Genomic DNA, 13,182 nt, shown 5'->3' with positions numbered 1-13,182 from the left:
TTAAAATGCCATTTAGATTACTGGTGTGTAGTACTTGCAAGGGTCAGTGCAAGAAATTAATGTGTGTAGAATCAGGAAAATGACTGTGAACCAACATTTCTTTTTATCCCCTGTCAAACTAGTTATTACCCTCATTTCTGCCTTTATTGCTTTCATATGTTAGTCTTAAAGGTCATTCAAACCCACCTCTAATGATAACTTGAAATGGCAATTAAGGGACAGCGGGCATTTAAAAAATGCTTTTACGCAGCCTCTAATTGTCTCATTGACCCCTGTGCTTCGTCTGCCCAACATTACATTCAACGCTCATAGTCAATTTGATGGTGGACTTTCCGTTAATTACCAAGCAGGACCACACCTGATAACCCTGGTCCACTCATCATGTTGCTGAAGTCATGCACTTAAAAGCTGTGTGTAGTTAGATTCACAGCTCCAGTGTTTTATGGTACCTGTAATGGTGATATTGCAGTATCCTACAGTTTCTTCACACTCACTTAAAATACGCTATCACTGTTATCTACGCTCAACCATGTGCGTGCACTCGTGTGTGTGTGTGTGATCAAACCATGCCAACATCCCAGTGACCCCAATTTGTTGTGCCTGGAAGCGACAGGAACATAGTTGACCCCGGGTCAGTTCTCATCCAGTGCTCCGTAAACTGAAAGTAACTGAGGGAGGGACAGCTGGAAAAGAGAAAGAGAGGGGTAGTTGAAAAAGTAGAGGGGCAAAGCTAGTAGGCAAAGCTAGTCCGGGCCAATTTAAATGCTCTTAAAATCAGTGATAAATAAAGATAATGACTGTAATGATGAAAGATTACAGTCATAAATGCAGTGTACCCAGCAAATAATGCTCAGGTTGAAGTGGGGATGTGGCAGAGTTTAACTGCCGCCGCGCCGACAATTAAAGGGCCGGTTACTACATCACCAGTAAAGTTTCTGCTGCTTTTAAAAGCTTTTTAACAGAGGGCTGCTTGGATATAGTCGCGCATCTCCGATAATAATATCATTAGAAGACTGTATAACAACAAGAGCCAATATCTGGCTATATTCAAAACAACAAACACACAAGCATTTGCTCTTTTACTTCTGGAGTGTTTTGCCATTCAAAATACACCACGCTCCTGCCCTTCTTTCTGCAAACATATTCATAGTTTACAGCTTTCTTGTGGTGCTTGCAACACTTACAATTTCACAACATCCCTTTCCAGAAACACTTTTCCTTAGCATATTCCACATATTTCATAGACTACTGAGTCTTTTTTCTGTGGAAGCACTTTATACAGACAGAAAAGGTCCTTCGGAAAATGTGGTCCCAGGATTATTTGTGTAAGAGGGCTGTGATGAGACATTGCTGTGGAATTTTTAAATTAAATTTCCAAAGACTTGAGCACTGCAACAGAATTCCATTTGCCGTCACCTTCATTTTATTGGGTATTGCAATAAATCTCAGAACATAACTCAGCACCTGGGGAAATGAAACTATCTGTATGGCTGTGAAGATCTAGAGTTTGTAATTTTGTTGAACTGATCCTTTAATTTGAATTTGCCTTTCTGTCAAACATTAGGTGAACCATGGTATATTTTTTTTAACTCTAACCTAACCTAAAGGAATAGCTTCCCACTTTTTTGTCTCAGCACATCCACCACGTCCCCTCATCAGTCATTCTTTTGCTTGCTCTTTTCTCAAGTGCATATTCTCTATCTAACTTCTGTGTCTTTCATTTACTCCCTCATTCCCTCATGTCTGGCCCGTTCATTCTCTCTTTCTCTCCCTCTCACACACACATCAGTGCCTCCGACACACCAGCCCGGCTCCTCTGCTCCCATTGCAATTACATTTCATTTGCTGCCGTTCCTCCCGAGTCACTCCCATAAATGACTCTGCTCAGCCCGTGGTGGGTGTTTTGGTCCTGTTAATTATGCCTGTGTCTCTTTGAGGGGAGAAGTACAGGTAAATTAGACCTGAGAACCTGTGAGCCGTGGCCCCATATCATCCCCACCTGATGTGGGGGGCTTCCTGGACCTAGTCAAACTACAAAATAGCGTCACGTCAAACAGCGATAGTGGGCTTGAGGTCTAATTCCTGGGGCCTTATTTGTTAGCTTCAGCATTTGGTTCAAGAAACATAGCTCTTCACTTTTCACTCCAGGGTGGCTTGTTCCCTAGCCTCTGGTGGGATTTTGAAGGGTCTGACATATTTAAAAACTGGTGTGCACAGTCCTGTTTGGTTTTCGACATGTTCTAAATTTCTGAATTATGAGAACTTAAAACCATTGCTCGTAAAAGTATTCATTAATTTTATTGTTAATGGTTGTTTTCAAGCTCATTTTGTGAAGTGCCCCACAGAATGCAATCTCAACCATTTCCTGTCTTTACAGGATATGACACAAATCTGATTGATGCCGTCTCTTGCCGAGTAACTAGAACTACTGACAGCGGTGTCAGAATGTGATAGAGCATTATTCCTTATCTTGCACAGACCACCCGTCTCTTTATATACCTTGCCTCTCTTACCAGGCCACCTTCTCTTTCATGCCACTGCCTTCTTCCATTTCTGTCCATTTATGTGACAGAGGGCAGGACATCACTCACTGTATCTGTCTGACTCACTGTCATCAAGCCTCAGGGTAGGAGATGTAAAGTTGAGGGTGTGGGATAAGTTGCTTAAGTTGAATGTGCTGACCACAGTTGTTTTAAAAAGGACATGCCATATCCTCATAAGACCTTGTGTCTTGCACCTCCCTAATTATTTACAGTAGGTGTGTCTGAAAGTGCAGAAAACTTTCTAGCTGACATTTTGAAAGTTCTAGATGAAAAAGCTTTGAAATAGATTACCTGGAAAATGCCATAGGAGTGAATCACTGCTGAGCACGCCAAACATGACTGGGTTTATTGCTGTTGCAGTGCAGTATTGCTCATATGTCTATAAAGATTCGCTATCGCCTAGGTCAGAGAATATTAAGCAGTAGTAAACAAAAGAAAAGACAATCTGAATCTGAATTTGCTTTGTAGTCTTGGAGAAAATGTGCTGTTCATCTATTAGGCTTCATCAGTTCTACTGACTGGTGAGGAGTTCCTCTCTGTTTAATCGCCCGGAGAAGTTAAATACCACATAACCCCCCAAGAGTCAGTAAAACTAATTAAGCCTCTTGGATGAGTGGTGAAACATTCTCAAGAATATGCAGTAATTCCAGTCGCCTTTCACTCACTGTGCTCAGATGCATGTGACAGCTGTATCAGCAATAGCTCTAGTGATACGCAATCACTGCTGTGGGCATGATATGTCACACTGCTGTATGTAGAAAGTTACACATCTTGCCTGTTTCTTGTTGTTTGTCTTCTTTTAATTCCAAACGAAATGCTTTTGAGGTGGAATGAAAAGCAAGCCTTGGTTGACTTTTCAGAATTAATACAACAAAGTCTACTTACTTTGCTATTTTGGAAACTTTCAGCTATACTTTAAGGCCTTGTTTAGCATATGGACCTTGCTCAAAGGGTCATCAGATGACCCAAGGAGAGAAGCCACAGCATTCTCAAAGGGCCTTTCTGATAAAGCCAGTTTAAAATGTAAAACTGTCAAATAGCTGATGTATGCTATCTGGTGGTGAAGACGCATTTAAGAGGCTTTACATAAGTAAAAGGATAGAAACAGCACTGTAAAAGGAAAAGCTTGTTAGATAAATAAAGTAAAAGTGTTACATAAATACAAATATATTTAGGAAACTGTACTCATTATAAGTAAACGGCAGGAAACTAGTTCCTAATTACTACATCATTACATTATTATTACTATTAGCCCTTTTCCACTAGTACCTACTCCTGTACTCAAGTTTTAGGGTTTTTCATTAGGTGGTAGTACCTGGTCCCAGGTACTTATTCTATTATTTAGTTTCCCGGGGTTTCAAGCAATCTGAGTCGAGAATGCATCCAACGATTGGCTAGTCAGTGGTTCCACTTAATGAGTCATGAGAGTGTCTCCTTCAAAATCAAAACCACCATTTTTGAAACCTGTCTGATAAAAAGCCACACCGAGCAGCAGGTATACAATTGTCCTGATGTCCTCCGTTGTTGTAATGTTCATGACGTCACAGGACAAAAGGACTGTGGCCGCATTGCTATAACGACCCCAAGTACATTAGGTGGCACTCGATTGTAATGGAAAACGACTGAAACCGAGTCAAGTTGAGCCAAGTGGGTATTAGTGGAAAAGGGCTAGAGTTTCTTCCGCTTATGCAGTTCGGGGTTTGGGGAGGGGTGGGGGTGAAGCCTAACCCAGCTGTCATAGAGGGAGAGGCAGAGTACACCTGTTGTAGTGCTAACACAGAAAAACAGACAGCCCTCCCATGCACACTGGAGCCAGTTAAATTTTAAATCACCAAGTTTCCAATAAGTCGATGACCTGGTCTGAGCCACGGCTACTCTCACAGAGCAAACCGCCCCATTATTGTTACTAATGTTACCTGTACCACCTTTAGCCAATATTGTCTTTTTTATACATTAGACATGGTGGCACAACACTGTGTGAGGCCAATACAGACATAAAACAGTAGCACATCGGTTGACACCGATGAAATGTGACAGATCTGACTGATTTCTTTATAAAAAATGACTAATAGTGTGACCGTCACAGTCTATCCAAGTACTCTCTGCTCCTTTGGTCACTTTTCTTATGTGTTACATACATATTGTAGTTCCACCAGTGAGTCCTGGTCCATTTCTTTGACTCCTTAGTAGATGGAGCTCTTTAAACACCATCATTGGTGTCCAAATTGCTTCGGTGAGGTAATGACACCTTAGAAAGTTCCCCAAGCTGAAATTAGTAAGTAAGCCTTATATTTAGAGTATTGAACAAAGAGGTGAAGACATTCTCCACAATGAAGCAAATGAAAATGTTTTATATCTACTAAGGTGGATTCAGGTTTGAAGCAATATAGACCGAACAGGAGTTGAGTTTTCAAAATATCAAAAATCTCTCTCGGTTTCATTACCTAAAACATGAAATAAAGGAGAACAGACACAAATTTCATGTCTTAAGTTTCACTTCACTTTTTTCTATCGAAAAATTCTGTTAGGTGAGGATTTTTCGATTTACCATGGAGACACACAATGTCTCCATGATGTCTTTCACAGGATGTCAGCGCTACAGAAGTAAAAAATAGTCATTTAAGAGTGCAGGACATCATTTTTACCAATCTTTATGACATTTTCACCATCAGGGCCTGGGGTGTTAGATTTGGGGAATGAAGGGTGCTGACAGATATAGAAGTGTGCTGATAGCTAAATCTCCCATCTGCAGATGCTGGAAAAGGTAGATGTCCTTGCAAGACCTTGGAAAACCAGTCATAAAAAAACAGGTTTATAAAAGCCTTCTTTTTGAGACTTTTTAGACAATCAACAGTTCGAAATAAGCATAGCATGTCCATCACTGTATATATATCCAAATGGTCTTGTGCTGGTAATCATTTGAAATTGCTTTTTTAGGTCAATTACACTGAATTTCCTTTATTTTGCATGGCAGGTTTAGTGAAGCTGAAAAATATCTCCCAGTGGTTTACATTTTAGCAGCTGTAATAAAATGTAAATACTTCCAGAGCAGATTTTCAAGCCGGTGATACAGTTTTTCAGTCAGCACAGCAGTCAGTTTGACTGCTGCAAGGATACACACCCCTCCTGTCTTAGCTTTGCCAGACTTACCAGAGTGTGAAAGCTGCAGTTGTGTGCCGGTGTTTGTCATATCTCAGCGCAAACAAAAGCAAAACATTCTATTGTTTTGTTCTGATTTGATAGTTTCAATCTGAGGTTGTCCACTTTTTCCTCTAGACAAACACTGGAACTTTGAAAAGTGGGCGAGAGGTATTGCTTTTCTCTTTAGCTAGCCCAGACTGTCTTTTCGTTTCCTAGCTTCATGCTCCACTGTCCCTGCTACCTGGCTCAGGTGATAGCACACCGGGCAGCCCTCCCAATCTCTGTAAACACACACACACCTACACACACACACTCAAAAGGGGTAAAGCAAGATTAAGAGGCTGTGCGTTTTGCTTTGCAGGCTGTAATATGGCGGAAACAGCTTGTGTAGAGGGGGCACAAAACTTTAACTATCTTCAGCTTTGTGACTCATCAGAAAGTAACAGGAATTAGTATGCACGTTCAGAAGTAATAGTCCTTGCTTAAGACTTGTGAAGTCTTTTATGTTTTTACTCAAAGCAATAAAGGCACAAAAAACAGAGCAGCAAATTGGGGGTTATTTGTTATGCACAGAGGGATGAGTCATTAATGCAGAAAGGAGCAAATATCAGAGCCGTTCTTTTCACGAGCTACTCATAAACTTTCTAAATGGCTTGACAGATGGCGGAGTAAAGTTGTAGGAGTTTAGGTGCACCTTTCAAACTAGCACAGTCTTCTTTTTTTTTTTTTAGAGTTGTCTGTTTGTATTTATTGCTGTTCTCACATCGCTGTCATTACATTTACAGCTGGCAAGTTGTTGCTGTAACTGCTCTGTGGGAAGTGTCTCATCTGCAGTTATGGGCCAGTGCACACCGCACAGTGGGCCTCTCCGACTACCTCCATCACTAGCCGTCCAGTGCCGGCTCAGAACATTAAATAAGGGCTGTCTCTGATTACCTGTTAGGGAGCCATCCTTCACCACAACTGTCTACTTTGAGCAGGGGCAGAGAGGGGGGAATGAGGGGAGAAAGCAAGAGGGACATGGCTATATTTTCTCCTCTTGACCCCACCCTTACGCCTCTACCAGCATGTGACAAATGCTGATGAGGAAGGAATGGAGCACGATGGCACACCCCAGTGTTCATGTTTCTGCAGGCAAGCATCCCCATGGTCAAAACGTAAAGTGTGGCATCTGACTTTATTAGCTTCCCTATGATTGCTTCTTTTTTCCTCTCACTTCTGGCAAATGAGAGAAATTTGGGCAATACCACCAGCAGGACTTTTTTCACTTTCATTTTGATGGGCACAGGTTATCTGTCAAGAGTTTAAGCCAGCAACTGTTTAATTATAGGTTGAAAAACGTGATCTGACAGCAGCCTGGGATAAGATGAGTGGTGAGGAGAACGGGGTGGATGGAGAGCTTTCAGAGTGCAATGGGGAGATGAGAGATGCTGGCGTCAGATAAAGGCAGATGGTGATGCGGATAAAACTGTCAGGGAGAGGCACAGGCTTTTATCCACTACTCCCCGCCCCCAGTAATACACACAAGGATGTGAATGCACACACATAGCCACACACACAGTATGCCTTTTTTTTTCCTAACTAGCTGTCAGTAGCTCACAGATTCGCTCACTGCTCTCAGGTTCCAGCATTTTTTACACAGACACATTTGCAAGGACACCTTCATGTTCACTTACAAGTATGATTAGTGCTAGTACACAGTTTAATACATGCACAGCTGCAATTTACTAGGGCAGCTCAACACGGTGTTTTTTTGTAATTTCCTTATTTATAACTCCCACCCCTCCCACATCTTTCCTTTCTTAAATGGGTGTCACTTCTGCAACCTACTCTCCTTCATCTTGTCAGGGGGGAAAAAAGCCAAACATGCAGGGAGGGACAGAGGGACGGAGGGACGAAGCGTGGAGAACGGTTGAGGAAGAAAGGGAGGCATTGCTTTGATGAATGCAGCTGCCTCGCATAGGGGCGCGTGGGCCGCCATCAGTAATGAGATCGGGCCCTGGTGGGTTTGGCAGGGTCTCTCTCCTCAGCCGGCAGGAGCCTGACAGCATATCGATTAATCCTTCCTTTTGCATCACTAATTGATTGTCCTTGCAAGTGGAGGAGAAACATGGCATGAGCTCGCGGAGGGGTGGGGGGTCATCTGCAGATTCTACCTAAGAGATTCCATAATAGGTGACTAGCCTTAAATAGGTAAGTGGATTAGTACCTTCCTAAAAAGCCCACGTTCATCCCTCAAATTGATAGAATCCTTTGAAGTCTAACGATTTATAACTGAAATCCATGCATTTTGCTGGTAATGCAGGTAGAGGGCAGGAAACATGGCTTTAATCGCTGCCAACGAGGCCTGATTAGGAGCACATTTTTCCATACTTCAAAGCAACACTTTTGCTTGGTTGCTTGTCTTGATTTTTAAATGTGCTCTGAAGTCTTTGAAAATTGTCAGATGTAAATGTAATTTAAATTTAATCAGACAATCCTGTATGAGGAACCACTTGGCAAGTGTGGGGAAGAAGAACCCCCTTTCAAAAGGAAAAGACCCCTGACCAGAACCAAGCATCAGCTGTAGACAGTTGGGAGTGAGGGAAATTACACAAAAGAGGAACATATACAGACCTTTAACAAGAAAGAGGACAAAACGTTAACTACAAAAGTTAATGTGGCATATAAACGTGATTAGTGAAAGAGAAGGGAATTTGTAGGTCCCCAGCAGCCTAAGCCTATAGCAACACAATTAAGGCATGATTCAGGGTCACCAGATCCATCCCTAACTGTAACTTTTATTTAAAAATAAAGTTTATATAAGTTTATAATAAATTTTGAACTGAATACAGAGTTTGTGAGAATTAGTAATATGTAAAAGACAGCTGACAGAATTAACATCTGTATCAACAGTGTGAGAAAGCCCCACTAAGACTGAAACATTTCAATGTCTGATTACAGTTATAATATGATGACGAACTCACGCAGAGAGGAGCTCCTGCTGTATTAGAATTTACATTGTTTTCAGCATCTGCTGTTAAATGTGGAAGTTTCTTGCAAATGAAAATGAAACAACTGAAACATCGCCACTTTAGCCTAAGTGAGGCCACAAAAAGAGAGCAATATATTACAACCGAGTAAATTGGCAGATGCTTTCCTCTAAAGTGACTTACAAATTGGAGGCATTTTAGAGTTTAGTGTCTTGTTAAAAGCCACTTTGATGTGTCAACAGAAGCTTGGGATTGAAGGCACCCAGGATTGTCTGCATCAGTCACGATTAGCTTGATTAGAATTTACTGGTTGCACAAAACCAGTAGATTTTATCGGTCGTCACTCAATTGTACATTTACAAATTGAAAGTCACTAAGAGGAAGTATGCATTGGCCCTGTATGACTGGTTAATTTTGCTTTTCTTTGTCTGTATCACCTAAAATACTCCATAGTTAATCTTTTGAGGCTATTTAAACATAACAATTGTGTTAACAAGGTGCCTTCAATTTCAACTGCCTGTAGGTCACTGTACCTGTAGCTCACATTAGCTATGTATCCTGTGAGATCAAAGTAGGGTTTTTTCTAATCAATAAGCTATTAGGGTCCAAGAGCAGACCTCTCTGTATGGTTAGTCCGATCTTTAATGATCACCTGGGAAGGCAAAACTAAATTCTTTCTATTCTGTCTTGTCTGTCTGCCAACTTCTTTCTTCCACTTACCTGCTCTCTCTCGCTCTCACTTTATCTCTCTCTCTCTGCATACTTGTAGGGTATACACAATGAGATGATCATTTTAGTCCAGATGAGTACTGTATAATTGCACAGCATGATAAATGCCCATCTTCAATCCAGTATGATGTATATGATTTACTTTTGTAATTTTCCTGCCCAAATTGAGTTATCGCTATTGTGATGCATTGCGCCGCTACTCTTGTCTCTATTCCTCGTGTTATTTTATTTAAGATTTAATGTCTGACGTGTGGGTCTTTAATCTTGGAGATTAGAATTTAACTCAATAAGCCTGAAATGTGACGTTTTACAACACAACTACAGGAATCAGACTGAAACCTGAGGAAAAACAGTTATATAGAGCTGAGCTAGACTGTCCCAGAACTTTGCAAAACAAAGACAGAGTAGCACCATGGGATGAGGAGAAAGAAGGAAAGTGGAGGGGAGGGCAGAGAGAAAAGTAAGAGCATGCACAAAGATGGAGAAGGGAAAAGAGTACATTTATCTGATCTACTTTGCTTTAGTGTGGCGCCCCAAGGACCACTGTGAAGTCCTCTCCAAATGTCAACACTGCACATCCAGCACTCCACTCTCTCCGAATGCACTTTAGCCAGGCCTCCCCTTACTCACTGCAATAACCAACGGGCCAGACAGGACAGCCTGTTCTATTTAAAACAACTCTGAATTCATCCAGCATAATACAGGGTGAGGTTTTTCACAACAAAAAGACATGCTTTTGTTTGTATTCTGATTTATCTACACCTAACATAGCTGCTGTTGCCGTGGCAGCTATTAATAATTCTCTGTGACTAATACACTCATTTTCTGTTTGAACGCACAGGTGTCTTTACTATTCTGAATAGTCTCATTAAAACTTTTCACTTCTATGATTAACTCATAATGCTGACAGATGAATTAGTTGGAGTGTGGATGTGATATCTTTAAAGCAACAATACTTTCCTACATTGTTTGTATCCAAACTCTCAATATTTTATAATTAGCACCTTCCCTCAGTATCTAGTTCTACTATAATTGTTTAGAGAGTATTACTGAAAGCTGGTTGATCTGATGCTTTTTGTCCTTTGGGTAACCCCTACCTATTCTTCCCTCTTTAATTCATCAGTATATCTCCCTTTCAGGGAAAGTTTGTCTATTGACCTTCTGTACTGTTTTAGTAAACTTTACATCTTCTATTGATTGTAAGACTGCTATCATTCCACACTCCCCTTTTAATATCTTAATCGACCACCAAACGAGCATGTTACATTACTCTTGACCCACTTTCCTGCAGAAAAAAACAAATCATCCATGTCTCATTGGCCAAAAATTTTTTGCTGTGAGGAAAATGAGCATAAACTGACTTTACAGTGTTGACTTTGACAGTCTGCTTTGAACTCTTTCCATCCCCATCTTAAAATGCTGGTCAGCTTGAGGCCCAAACACTGTTACTGAATCTTTTCTTGCATTTATCTCAGTGCATTCGCTGGCCACCTTGGGGAGGATGTTTCTACCATGAACAAAGTAGAGCACAAAGGAGAAACTGAAAGCAACGGGGAGAAAGCACGATAGGTAGAAATGGACTTAAGGACTTTGGGGGCGGGGGAAGCAACGAGCGCAGAGTGAGAAAGATGTACTACCAGAGAATGTCTCAGAGGCCGAGAGTCAAAAAAGATGTTTGCATCTGCTCATCCGTGCAGAGCTCAAATGTCTGTTTCCAAGCCCTTGGTGATGTACTCAAGGCAGACATGATGAATGCATCTTTTACTCAGTCGCCACTCTTAACTTTTCCTGGTCTGCTGTTGACAGACTAGAAGAAAACACTTCATTATTCAGGGCTTTTGTTGTTCCAAAAATGAACGCCTATTAAGAATGAATGTGTAGAGCCGTCAGCATAAATTTGGTCAAAAGTGAGAGTGAGGCTCTTAAAAAGAGACCGGTGTAGAGAAAAGATAAGAACACATTTTTAAAACTGTAATTTCATTTGAGGAGTGAAAGAGTTCTTAATAAATCCCACAGTCAGTGTTCTGCAGTGAGTTACAGTCCACCCAACATCCCTCCAGGGAAGAAAAAGAGACCCTTGTTTGGGCCTGGAACATGATGTGGTTTCTCCAGTTTACTGAATTTGCTGCACCTTTACATCACGGCTCTTAAAGTACGTATACATCTAACAAATGCTGCTACATGCACTGTTAACTGAGCAGTTGGTCTGTTGCCAATTCATTTTTGTCGCCTGACAAGGGATGATTAAAGAGAAGACGTGAAATGGATTGAGAGAGATTGAACAGGGCGCTGCAGAATCTTGTATAATGTTTCACTTCAGAAATAAATAATCATTATAATTTATCTGGAATAAATAAAGTAAATCTTATTTTATTAGAATCAAGGCCATAATGTTATGGTTGAGCCATCATTTCTACCTATTGAGATGAGACTAGCCACCTCATAATATTTTACTGCTCGTACACTGAGCAGTTAAACAGTGATTAAACCTCAAAGTTGAACTAATAACATGAACCTTAATCTATGAGGGATATTTAAAACAGATAGCAGTTAGTCAAACGTTGTCATTTTACTGTTTCTGTCTGTTCTGTCTCGTATTCAGGAGTTTGGTTAACCTGTGTGTTTGTTTCCTCATTCCTCATTCTCAGGTCTCACTTTCCACATCAGATTTTTTTCACGGTTGCTTTGTAGTCGACATGATGTAATTCCCTGGAGGGAAAAGATGACAATGTCCTGTTGTTTACATTTAGCCCATCGCACTCTTCTCGCCTTTCAATTTCTCCTCTATATGGGTCGAGGAGTAACTCGCCAGTAATCCATCCTCAGTGATATGGGTGAGTGAAGTCTTAGCTTCGCTGCACAGCGAGAGAACTCCACTGTCCCTTCTTCTTTTCTCTTTCTTCAAGCGATGAAATCCTGTTGTCGGACCAGCGATAACCGAAGAATGATGGTTCCCCCGAAGGCTGTGCAGACCTGCACGGAAACCATCCTATGGTTGTTCACCTCTGAATCTTTCATACGCTGGCCGATAAGGTGCAAATAGGATTCAGTCGAGGCAGCTGCTGTATCGCTTTGGTAAAGCTGCTGTAAAGGCCGTTTTTGGTTGGATTTGAAAGGGAGGCAGTGGTCAAGGTGGAGACAGATGTGGACAGAAAGAGGGGGAAAGTAAAAGGAAATGAGAACCTGCAGTGTACTATTTCGAGCTGCAGATATATGAGATGCGTCATGAGTACATAATGATAGTCTGGCTTTTAAATAATCTAAACAACATGCATGGTTTAATATACAAAGCACATGTACTGTTGTATAACCCATTCTGTTCTCCCATTTTCTATGTACTGTATATCTTTTGTGTGGAAATTGGCTCTGAATTTGATCAGAACTGGAAGATTATCATTGCTGAAAAAAATTGTAACTCTCACTCTTACTTTATTTGAGCTGCCTTTCAATCTCAGGCCTTTCTCATGGGAGGGGGTCAGCTAAAGCTGCAAAGGGCTTCGACAAATAAACCAGCGAAAGGCTTTTGTTTCCTTAAGCTCACATTCACAAGAGCTGTGTGAATCGGGACCTGAAGAGGGGAGAGATCATTTCTTTTGTGACATATTTATGAGAAGTGAAGAAAAAAAACGCACACACACACAAAACAAAACAAAAAACTGTGCCAGACTGTGAATATTCACAGATGTCAAGAATCAAGACAATTCTTAGGCTCTTTTATTCTTACCGTGCTCCACTATCTCACATGTTCCTTCTTTATATTTATGGGAAGTAAAGCCACCAGGGAGGAACCCGCTATT

The 13,182-nt window shown here is 41.1% G+C and overlaps 1 protein-coding gene across 1 annotated transcript in view; it reads left to right on the top strand.

The window, feature by feature from the left end:
• The window catches only part of nrxn2b (neurexin 2b), a 654,120-nt gene that overhangs the window by 548,868 nt on the left and 92,070 nt on the right, over positions 1-13,182 (top strand). The window lies entirely within an intron of this gene.

The sequence above is a fragment of the Oreochromis aureus genome, linkage group 3 (assembly GCF_013358895.1).
Source record: "Oreochromis aureus strain Israel breed Guangdong linkage group 3, ZZ_aureus, whole genome shotgun sequence".
Taxonomy (NCBI): Eukaryota; Metazoa; Chordata; class Actinopteri; order Cichliformes; family Cichlidae; genus Oreochromis; species Oreochromis aureus.
This window is presented reverse-complemented; position numbering and strand designations above follow the sequence as displayed.